At 33.8% G+C, this 12,014-nt stretch overlaps 1 long non-coding RNA gene across 1 annotated transcript in view; it reads right to left on the reverse strand.

The window, feature by feature from the left end:
* LOC116661102 overlaps positions 1-12,014 on the reverse strand; it is a 122,759-nt gene that overhangs the window by 102,201 nt on the left and 8,544 nt on the right. The window contains exon 3 of the long non-coding RNA XR_004316843.1: positions 8,397-8,545. This is a non-coding gene — a long non-coding RNA (uncharacterized LOC116661102). The remainder of the gene's footprint in view (positions 1-8,396; positions 8,546-12,014) is intronic.

Here is a 12,014-nt window from a genome sequence, read left to right on the forward strand (position 1 = left end):
TTATATTATTTTTATTGAAGTATAGTCAGTCTACATAATGTGTCAGTTTCTGGTGTACAGCATAATATTTCAGTCATACATATATTTGTTTTCATATTCTTTTTCACTATAGGTTACTTATAATTAATTACTTCATCAATGCAAAGTTCTATAAATAGCATGAATCTTAATATAGCAGAAGGCAACATCACTGCCTGAAAAGAGTATAAACTATGGAGTTAACAGCCCTGGGGTTTGATCCTATTTTCCCACTTGCTAGTTTCAGTATCTGCTTCTTCATCTTCCTAACGTGAGGAATAGTTCTTCTTTATAATGGATATTTTCCTTTTTAAAAACTGTTTAACATCTAGCTGCTCTCTTACTTGGGGATACTTGTTTGTGGCAGGAAGTGCCCCATCTCCCAGCCCTTGAGAACCAGAAATAATGTGTGGCTTAGGCTTAAGCTAACCAGCCACCTTGGAGAAAAACTTTGAATCTTGATGAAGGAACCCAAAGGAAAATATTTGGTTACAGTTTATTCACAGTGACATTGTCCTGGGGCAGAACGTACCTACTTATTGGCCTTTGGACACCCACCTCTTTGTTCTTTTCCATCACCCAAACTGACCTTCAGGTCTCCATCAACTGTGAGTCTCCAATGTCATCTTACAATAGATTCCTGCTCTTCTAAGACAACAAGATCAATTCCTGTTGCTTGCAAGCAAATGACCTGACTGACACATATTGTAGTAGGTTGAATAATGGCTAGTCAAAGATCAAGTCCTAATTCCTGAAACTTGCAAATATTATCTTATTTGGGGAAAAAAAAAAAGCTTTTTGCAATGTAATTAATTAAAGATTTTGAGATGAGGTGATAAGAAGTGTCCTTGTAACAGAAAGGCAAAGGAAGTGACACACGGGAGAGTTGACCGTGTGAAGACAGAGGCAGAGATTGGAATGATGCAGCCAAGTAAAAATGAAGCTAAAAGAGGTCAAGAAAGGAATATCCCATAGATCTTTTGGGAGTGTTACCTACCACTATGTTGATATTGAATTTGTCACCTATAGAACTGTAAAATAAAGAATTTCTATTTTTTTAACTTAAACTTTTAATTTTGGTATATAACTGTACACAGAATGACTAAGATCCAAATCGAACTGTCTTTGGCTCCAAAGACAAATGTTCTTTTCACTTCAGATTTTAGTTTTTCATGTCTAGCAATGATGATGAAATCTGGAAGTTTGGGGGGAAAATGGGTAATTTAAAAACTTGATCTAAGAAGGCAGGATTTTTGAAATCTCTGCCTTTTGAGAATTTTGATGAAAGAGAACACATTGAGCATGTATGTTATTTTATTTTCCCCAAAATCACTGAAATGGTAGTAAATAAAGATAAAAATTATAAATCCTACAGATCAATGACAGGAGAAAACAATGGGTAAAAATTTTTGGAGCATATTTATGAATGGTAACTGATTTTGGTGAATAAAGTAAAACTTAAATTATTGGAGATGGGGTGAAAACTGTGGTGGGGAAAGTGGGATAAGGTGATAGAATGGAACCCAAAGGGATTTATTCAAACCAGAGAACCTAGAAAGGCCCAGAAAGCACTGTCTTTAGGTTTCTCTCAAGATTAGAGTTTGAAGTGGACTGAAACAGTTGGAAGTCTGTTTTTTTCCTTCTACCAATCATTCTTCACCTCCACCCTGGCAGAAGATCGACTTTTACTACTTAGAGAATGTGAATCAGGGAAATAATTGACTCCAGGAAACTGAACATGGAAATAGCTGTAAATAATTTTGAAAACAAGGAGATTATGTGAAATTTCACAAACAGAATAACAATAAATTTACATTTCCCTCACTCCTTAATATTCCAGAATGCAGACATTTCAGTCTCTGTATTGGATGGGTTGAAATAGTCTGAGTAAAGATAAACAGATTGGTAGTTTGGGTGGTGAAAATACGAGGGATTTCCTTTTTGCATGTATTTTCTCAACAAAATATAAAGTGAGGCAAGATAATCAAGTGAAAGTGATGGATTAAGGTTGATAAAGTTTGAAGAAAAAGGAAGTGTGAAATTTGAAGAATGGAAATTAGAACACAGGAGTAGAAGATAGAAGCTGAGAAAGTAATGGATCAATAAATCAAAAGTCTCTAAGATAGATCCTAGACCTTGGTTTCTAATTCCATTCTTCAATGAAAGGAACCAGGCCACCTTGGATAAATAGTTAATTCTAGGACTGGGGCAGGAAATAGACAAGATGAGGCTGGAGCATCTTGTAGTGTCAGAAAATGAGGAAGTGCTTAAAGAGAAAATAGAATGATGAGAGGCACGTCAAAGGGACACATAAGCCAAATGAAAGAGATTTTAATGGCCAAAGCTGGAATGATTTGAGCAACAAAATAAAATATATAGCTTTAAATTATAAAGTGAAGTATAAAATAAGTATCCCTGATTTTACACTGATGTAAACAAATGACTGACTGAATAAACAAAAATTAATTAATAAGAAAAAGAGAGAATCTCCAGTGCAAAAGAATTCCACGTAATTTATACAGATACTTCGTATTCAAGGAGATGCAGTATAACTCCTTACTCCTTAAGCAAGGGCCGGGCATAGCTAATACTCTTCCAAAATGTACAGTATGGGAAAGGGGAAAAAGTAATTTTACACTGAAGAAAACAAAAAAACACTACTTTATCCAGAAGATTAAGCAAAGTCATGTTAATAATATATACATGTTACATACATACGTACTGATATGATGTGATAAGAATAGCACTTTACCTCTGTGCTCTTCCTCCACAAAACCTATAACCTCAGTTCAATCATGACGGAAACATCAAACAAATTACATTCTACAAAAATACTAGACCAGTACTCAAAATTATCAAGGAAAGTTTGAGAAACTGTCACAGCCAAGACTACCTACATAGCAGATGTAAGAGTAGCCTAAGGAGACATGGTGACTAAATATAACATCCCTGTCTAGAATCCTGGAACAGAGGAAAAATTAGGGAAAAAACTAAGGAAATATGAATAAAGTATAGACTTTATTACTAATAATGTGTCAATATTGGTTCATTAATTGTGACAAGTGTACTATACTAACGTAAGAGGTTAGTTAGAAAAAACCAAGTGTGGGGTATATAAGAACTCCTTGTACTCTCTTCACAATTTTTCTGCAAATCTAAAGCATTTTAAAAGTTAAATGTTTATGGTAAAACAAATACAGAAAGAAAACAGACCCTGAGAGTGAACAGCTGCTGAAATGGCACCACCAAACTAGATAAGCTGAGGGACAGGCAGTGGTATTCAGAGAAGTCAGCATTTCAGAGGTGGTATTTTGTTTAGGGATGACAATATCAAGACTATGAACCAGGGAGGGGTGCCTAACATGGAGCTTACAGAAGACAAGAAAAGTGAAAAACTAGGGGGCTAATAAAAAATTTTAAATGCACATGGAATTAAAGCTGTCAACAATGGTATCAAAAGTAATGGTGGAAAAGGCTGTGGGACATTCTGTTTCACTGCAAAATAATCTCAGAAAAGCTCTGTCTTAAGCACACAAAATTCTATTAAGGTGAGTTTTTTTTGTTTGTTTTTGTATAGTCAGTCTACAATGTGTCAATTTCTGGTGTACAGTATAATGTTTCAGCCATACACATACACACATATATTTGTTCTTGACCCTGAATGGAATGCTAATTCTAAATTAAAACTCACCCATAAGCAAAAATGAATCCTGTTTTAAAGTAACTTCAGTCAGCTTTCAAAGGAGCAGACATTATTTACTTTCACCAGAGTAAATGATCATCAAAGCTAGCAGTGAGGGCAGCTGTTTTTCTCCCTATGTGATGTTCAAACAGGAGCCTATGTTGGTGTTTGATACTCAATCAGCCTTTTGCAACATGGTGACAAATTCAAGCGCTAGTGGTCCACAGAAAATAAGATGTTTTTGATGATTGTTTACAGCAGTAGAATCATAGCAGTTAAAAGGGCCTTTAAAATATCCTTTAACTTTCTGCCTTGGAGCTTGAAAAAGGAACCCAGAGTTGCAGAAAATAGTGTCAGATTAAATTTATGCCAGCAAGTTCAGCTATTATTTTATCTGTTTTCTGAGTCTTGTTTAATTACTTTTTAAAGTGCCCCAATTTTAAAGCACTTTATGATTTTAATGGGTTTGAGATGTAACAATTATATGAGGTAGGGAGAATAGATACTATTACCCCAATTTTACTAAAATGAGTACTGAAGCTAAAAGGAATTAATTTTTTTTTTTTAAATATCAGCACAGCTAGTAAGGGACAGATTCAGATCTGGAATGCACAGTCTCTGATTTTAACCAGTATTTTCTCCCCATAACACCATTGAATCCCTCATTACAGCTGACTTTCAGATCTCTGTCTTTTAAGTTTTTATTTACTATCTTTATTAGTTCTTCTTTTTCATGAAAAAAAATAAAGTAAAACAAATTTCAATAAAATATTTGGAAATGTTTGTATGACTTTCATTTTTAAATGAATATCACTAGTCCCTGTAAGTCCTTTTAAAATTATTTATTTATTTATTTATTTATTTATTTATTTATTTATTTATTTATAGGGGGAGGTAATTAAGTTTATTTAGTTATTTATTTGTTTGATGAAGGTACTGAGGGTTGAACCCAGGACCCTGTGAATGCTAGGCATGCACTCTACTACTGAGCTATATACCCTTCCCCCCATAGTCCTTAATATCAAAAACCCCATTTTGTTTACTATTAAATTTCCAGGCTTGTGTCTTGTACCTTCTCATAGCAGGAGTTTAGCTAATATTGAATGAAGACATATATTTCAAAGTATTAAAAAAAAAACTTCAATATTTAGCAATGGTAAATATGCCTTTTGAGTATTTTAGGCAATATTTTTGCATTGGACAGAGCATTAAGCTTATATTCAGGATATAGTTTTCACATTTTTTTAATCAGCTTCCTCATGTGCAAAGCAGAATCTTTAGTATTAAATTATATGGTATAACAAAATAAAATAGGTATTCTCAGGAAGGGGGAAGTTTCTCCTTGTATCCCTCTTGAGATTTTATGGCTGGGCTAATAATTGACACAAAATAAATTAACTGGAGAAAAAGAAACATTTTAATCATGCACACAGAGGTCTCATAGAAATGGGACTTAAGAAGTAGCCAAAGCAAGTAGCTTTTGTACTTTTTAGAGAAAGAAGAAGAAACAACACATTTGTAAGAAAATGACAGGACAAAGAAAATTAGGGTTTAGATGCTCACTTAGTGGAGAAGCTAAGCAGAGTTTGGGCTTGGGGTAGTAAAGAAGTTACAAGATTTGTTTATATAGGTTTCTTGGCCTGTCTCTGGCAATAAGGGTATCTTTCTACCTCCCAAGGCAGGGAGTAAATCTTTCACATGGGAGATTTATTTCCTGCCTTTAGGGTGACAGAAAGGAGAGTCAAAATGTTTCTCTTGCACTGATCATTTTAGGTAAATTTTATTCAAAATAATCAATAGGCCATGAAGGCATATCTAGGCCAGCCTGCCCTTGGCCCCAAGAGTATCATATGATTTCATCAGTATTTGTGGTAGATTAAATTATTGCCCCTAATTCTTCACCCTTCTCTATATCTATTCCTTTTGTTATTTAATTTTATAATTCTCCCCTTCCCCCACCCCCCCAAATATTCTTTGACAGTGGGCTCAGACATCTGACTTGCTTTGGCCAATTGAATGTAAGTAGAGGTGATACAAACAAGGCATTGACGCTGGCTTGCACAATTGGACATGGGTTTTTGTGCATCTGCTATTGTCACCAGAACATGTCCTGGCTACTTTGCTGATTCCAAGAGGAAAATGAGCTGCTAACATGTGAAAAAGAAATATATGCTTATTGGTGTATGCCACTGAGATTTTCAAGTTTCTGTTATGCAGTAACATTTACTAATAACCTGCTCTGTCCAATTAAAAAGATCATTCTCTATTATAGAAACTGAGAAAAAAACAGGTGCTGAGAGGGTTGTTTTTTTTTTTAACTTAATTGGATCTTTAACATTATTGTATCTATCCCAAGCACTGTATATTTGCTTGATGCAATTTTTAGCTATCCTCAAAGTTTTGTCCCAGTGCCCTAGGTTAAATATGCTTTCTTCTACATTATGTACAAGCGCTTTGAAAGTGTGAGTGCCATTGACATTTTCTTTACAAATCTTCTTCCTTATCAGAACCCAATTTAAGAATCCCCCATTTCTCTATATCTATTTTCTCTTTCAAGGTGTATGCTTTTATATAACATAATACTTGTTAGTCTGTTGTCTTGGACATCTTTTTCAAATCCTAGCTAACACAAGATTGGCCTGGAAGAATTTTCACTATCAGACTCTTGGGCCATCCAAGCCCACTGGCTTTCTAGGAATGGGATCAGGGAATCCCTTTTTTGAAAATTTCTCTTGAAAGGATTCTTGTACAGCAATTTTTTTTTTTTTTTTTTTTTTAGCAGCCTGACCCAGGTTTCTTTTTTTGGCTATTAAAATTAAAGACTAGATGACCACTTTTCCCCCAGTATTGCCTTCACTTCCACTTGACTAACTGGTTCTTTCTTGTTTATCAGAAAGAAAACCAGAAAAGCTTGTTCTTGTATTTCACAAACCTCACTTCTGAGAGCTAAACTTATCAATAAAACAAGATTAGAAACTCCACTTTTGACAGAATAGTGTTTCTAGTAAACATGTAGATGATCAATGTGTTCCCTCATTGTTCTATCTAGTTTCTGTGAAATGTTACTTTTTTTCCCACTAGAAAATCATTTACCCATATTGTCTTTCCAGTAAGGCTTTGGACTATCCTTTACAGAAATTAAAAACAATTTTTTTCTACTGTTTCTACTCTCTAGTTTATGGGTTTTCAAAAAAATTCAAGATTTTTACTGTATTAATTATTTAATCTTTGAAAATATATAAAGAAGTAAAGGGAGATTAACCCCATTTTGTAAATGAGAACACCAACTCTAGAAAGATTGTTAGTTACTTGCTCAATGTTACACAATTTATAAGTAGCAGAACTAGGTTTAAACTAAGGCCTGTTTTATTGCAAAAGACTGTGATCTTTCTATCATACCATATTGCCTACATGCTAAATCAGGTTAAACTGAAATTACATTTGAATTCCCTCCTTTGTTAACAAGTTGATTTTAAATATATATACATATATTTAATAAATATTTATATAGTTATCATGGAAATTTTAATGTGTGTATATGTTAAAATTTTATATGCTATAAAAATTTCATGATCCCTAGGAATAAATTTAGTTGACTCTTCCAGCTAAAGCAAAAAAAGGAGAAATTTAAAAAGAGCAGAATACAAACAAAATCTGTTAATAAAAAATCCCTAATAGGCTGTTATTTTGATATTCCCTCTACCTTTAGTCACCCACAATTTAATTATTGTCACACAACATCAGGATTATATTTGATAAACTGATATGGTTCTTATTTGTGTTAACAATCCAGATAAATTATGAATGGATCTAAATGTAGCAAAAATGATATCCTTGAAAATTTTAAGTTTCTGCTTACCCTAATAGCCACTGGATTCTAACATTTAGAAAATATTACATTCAAAGATTCAAGGAAATTAAGTATTGACAGGGATAAGGACCTAAATAAAGACCAGTTTTCTGAAATTTTGAGGTACTATTTCTCTGAGTTCCTTCTTTTAAAAAGAGTTGGAATGACCCCACTAAAAATATTCATTGCCTATGAATACAACGAACACTCATGATTTAGTCCAGGCATTATTCTGCTGAATTACATGTTTTCCAAACTATTCATCCACTTACATTCTCTTTCTGTCTGATTCTCTCTACCTTTGGTTTATTACTCACCTCATTAAAACTTCCATCAAGGAGAGAACACCTAATTCAGTCCTATCATTTGTTAACTGTTCTTGCAGAGGTTGCATGTGTTGGCAAGTTAAAAGCAGTGGCTAAGATGAGGGTTAAGTCTAGCTTCTATTTTCATGTTTTTATCATCAGCTAAGGAGGAAGAAATGTTTTTCAAGTGAACATTGTGTTAAAGCTGGTCTATTAAGAAAAATGAATTTCCAGATTGCTCTGTCCTTAAAGAACTTGTGATAAAGAAGAGAGGAGGCTGGGTTTTACGCACAGGGCAATCAAAAGGGGAAATGTATAACAGATGAGTTTATACACATGCATTTGAACATTGTACTCTGCAAATAAATACTGACAGGCTTAATGTATGTGCATAAGGATTGGTGTGCTAAAAGGAGTTACTTTGGTACTAGCAATGTAAATGGACTGAGATGTTCTCTATCAAAGCAAAAATTAGGCAAAGCAAATTTAAGAAATAAGAAAGAGGAGATGATAAACAGATGAAAAGCCAACTAACAATTACCTGTAATTTCAAGTATGATCACTGGGTCAATGCAGAGAGCCCAGGAAAAGTGGTTAGTCGAAAGTACTACATCTCTGTGGCTGATTTCACTCTCTATGCCCACATGGCCTTCTTGTCTTCAGGGACTTTAAACCAGCATTTAATGTTGTCTGGAAGGAAAAACAAGCAAATGTAAGTAACACAATTGATAAGCACTCTTTTTTAACCAAAAATTTAAGATCTGAAATTAGAAAGGAATCTAGAGATTATCTGGTCCAAAATCCTACAAATTAGGAAACCAATACTATGGATAATAAAGAAACTTGCTAAGCCTGATCCCTAGAGTCTCTTCATTTCTTCATGTCACCCTTCACCAGGGTACTGTAAATTTTTGGAACTGCTATTGCAGAACAATTTTAGTCATCTTAGAGAAATCACCAAAAATGACACAGTAGTCAGAGACTAGAGATGGGTTATTCTTCACCAGTGAATTTGATGTTCATTGATGCCTAATAAGTTCTAAAATAACCATGTAAGATAATAAGATTAAATATGAATTCACTAAATGTAGTTCATTCAAACTGAACCTCCTTCAGTATATTTGAACCTACATGACTACCAGCCTACAGCAAGGGTCTACCAGTCTATAGAAAGGGATTAACATATTTGAAAAACAGGGCAACCACACTTCAAAAGCATACAATAGAGTCACAAAAACCAAGAAGAAACCAAGCTAATACAAAAGAAAATTATCAAGCCACAAAAAGGAAAACAAAAAGAAAAAGAAAGGAATAAAAAAGAAATACAAAATCTACTGGAAAACAAAGTTCAAAATGTCAACAAACACACATCTATCAATAATTACTGTAAGTGTCAATGGACTAAATGCTCCAATCAAAAGACATAGAGTGGCAGATTGGATAATAAAACAAAAGCCTACAATATGCTGCCTACAAGAAACCCACTTTAGAGTGAAGGACACACATAGATTGAAAGTGAGAGGATGGAAAAAGCTATCTCATGCAAATGGAATGAAAATAAAGCAGGAGTAGCAATACTAATATCAGACAAAATAGACTTTAAAACGAAGGCCATAAAGAAAGATAATGAAGGACACTATATAATGATCAAAGGAGCAACACAAGATAAGGATAGTACACTCATTACCATATGTGCACCCAATATAGGAGCACCTAAATATATAAAACAAGTACTAACAAACATAAAGGAAGAAACTGATAGGAATACAATAATGTAGCAGACTATAAAACCCCACTAACATCATTGGACATGTCTTCCAGACAGAAAATAAGTGACAAAAGAGATACTAAATGACATAATAGAACAGTTGAACTTGGCTGGTATTTTTCCCCAAAAAGCGGAATATACATTCTTGCCAAGTGCTCATGGAACATTCTCTAGGACAGACCACATACTCAGGCACAGAAAAAGTCTCAACAAATTTAAGAGGACAGAAATTATTTCTAGCATCTACTCTGATCACAATGGCATGAAACTAGAAATCAATCACAGAAAAAAAAAAAAAAAGAGAAAAAAGTGACAGCATTGAGACTAAACAACATGCTACTAAAAAACCAGTGGGTCAATGATGAAATCAAAGAAGAAATTAAAAAATACTTTGAGACAAATGACAATGAAAACACAATCACACAAAATCTATGTGATGCAGCAAAAGCAGTCTTAAGAGGGAAGTTCAGAGCAATACAGGCCTTCCTCAAAAAGCAAAAACAATGTCAAATAAACAACCTAACCTACCACCTAAAAGAATTAGAAAAAAGAAAAACAAATAAAACCGAAAGTCAGCAGAAAGAAACAAATAATAAAGATCAGGGAGGAAATACATAAAACAGAGATTAAAAAAAAATAGAAAAATCAATCAAATCAAGAGCTGTTTTTTTGAAAGAGTAAACAAAACTGACAAGCCTCTGGCTAGGCTCACCAGGAAGAGAAGAGAGAGCACATAAATGAATAAAATAAGAAATGAAAATGGAGAAATTATAACCAACACCACAGAAATAAAACAATCATGAGAGAATAATATGAACAACTAAAAGGCAATAAACTGAACAACTCAGAAGAAATTGACAAGTTTCTAGAAACATACAGTCCACCAAAACTGACTCAAGAAGAAATAGATTATTTGAACAGACCAATCACTAGAAGTGAAATTGAATCAGTAAAAAACAAAACAAAACAAAAGAAAAAAACAACTTGCAAACAGAAGTCCAGGACCAGATGGCTTCACTGGGGAATTCTATCAAACATACAAAGAAGAGTTCATACCAATCCTTCTCAAACTCTACCAAAAGATTGAAAGGGGGGGGGATACTCCCAAACTCATTCTATGAAACCACTATCACCCTGATACCAAAGACAGATGATGACACTACCAAAAAAAAGAAAACTAAAGGCTAATATTACTGATGAACATAGATGCAAAAATCCTCAACAAAATATTAGCAAACAGAATCCAACAGCACATAAAAAAGAAGATTATACATTAAGATCAAGTTGGGTTCATCCCACAGAAACAAGGAAGTTTCAACATATGCAAATCAATCAACATGATACACCACATCAACAAGAGAAAGGACAAAAATCACATGATCATCTCAGTAGATGCAGAAAAAGCATTTGATAAAATTCGACACCTATTATGATGAGAACTGTTACCAAAGTGGGTATACAGAGGACATATCTCAACATAATAAATGCTATTTATGACAAACCTACAGTCAGCAGAATACTCAACAGTGAAAAGCTGAAAGCCTTCCCACTAAAATTTGGAACAAGACAAGGATGCTCACTCTCATCACTTCTACTCGATACAGTATTGGAAGCCCTAGCCATAGCAATTAGACAAGAAAAGGAAATAAAAGTGATCCAAATTGGAAGAGAAGAGGTAAAATTTTCATTATATATGGATGACGTGATACTATATATAGAAAACCCTAAAGGCTCCACACAAAAAATACTAGAGCTGATAAAAGAATTTGGCAGGGCAGCAGGATACAAGATTAACATACAGAAATCAGTGGCATTTCTTTACACTAACAATGAAATATCAAAAAAGGAAGGTAAAGAAACAATCCCTTTTAAAATTGCATCAAAAAGAAGAAAAAAAAAAAAGAAAAAGAAAATACTTGGGAATAAATTTGACCAAGGAAGTGAAAGACTTATACACAGAGAACTACAAAACATTGACTAAGAAAATTAAAGATGGCCTAAAGAAATGGAAAGACATTTCATGTTCTTGGGTTGGAAGAATCAAAATTGTTAAAATGGCCATACTGCCCAAAGCAATCTACAGATTTAATGCAACCTCTATCAAATTACCCAGGACATTTTTCACAGAACTAAAACAAATAATCCTAAAATTTAAATGGAATCACAAAAGGCCCAGAATTGCCAAAGGAATACTGAATAAAAAGAATGAAGCTGGAGGAATAACTTTCCTAGACTTCAGACAACTCTACAAAGCTACAATAATCAAAACAGCTTGGTACTGGCATAAAAACAGACATATGGATGAATGGAACAAAATAGAGAGCCCAGAAATAAACCCAGAGACTTCTAGTCAATTAATCTTCAACAAAGGAGGCAAGTATATGCAATGGA

Source organism: Camelus ferus, chromosome 33 (genome assembly GCF_009834535.1).
Source record: "Camelus ferus isolate YT-003-E chromosome 33, BCGSAC_Cfer_1.0, whole genome shotgun sequence".
In the NCBI taxonomy this organism is placed as follows: domain Eukaryota; kingdom Metazoa; phylum Chordata; class Mammalia; order Artiodactyla; family Camelidae; genus Camelus; species Camelus ferus.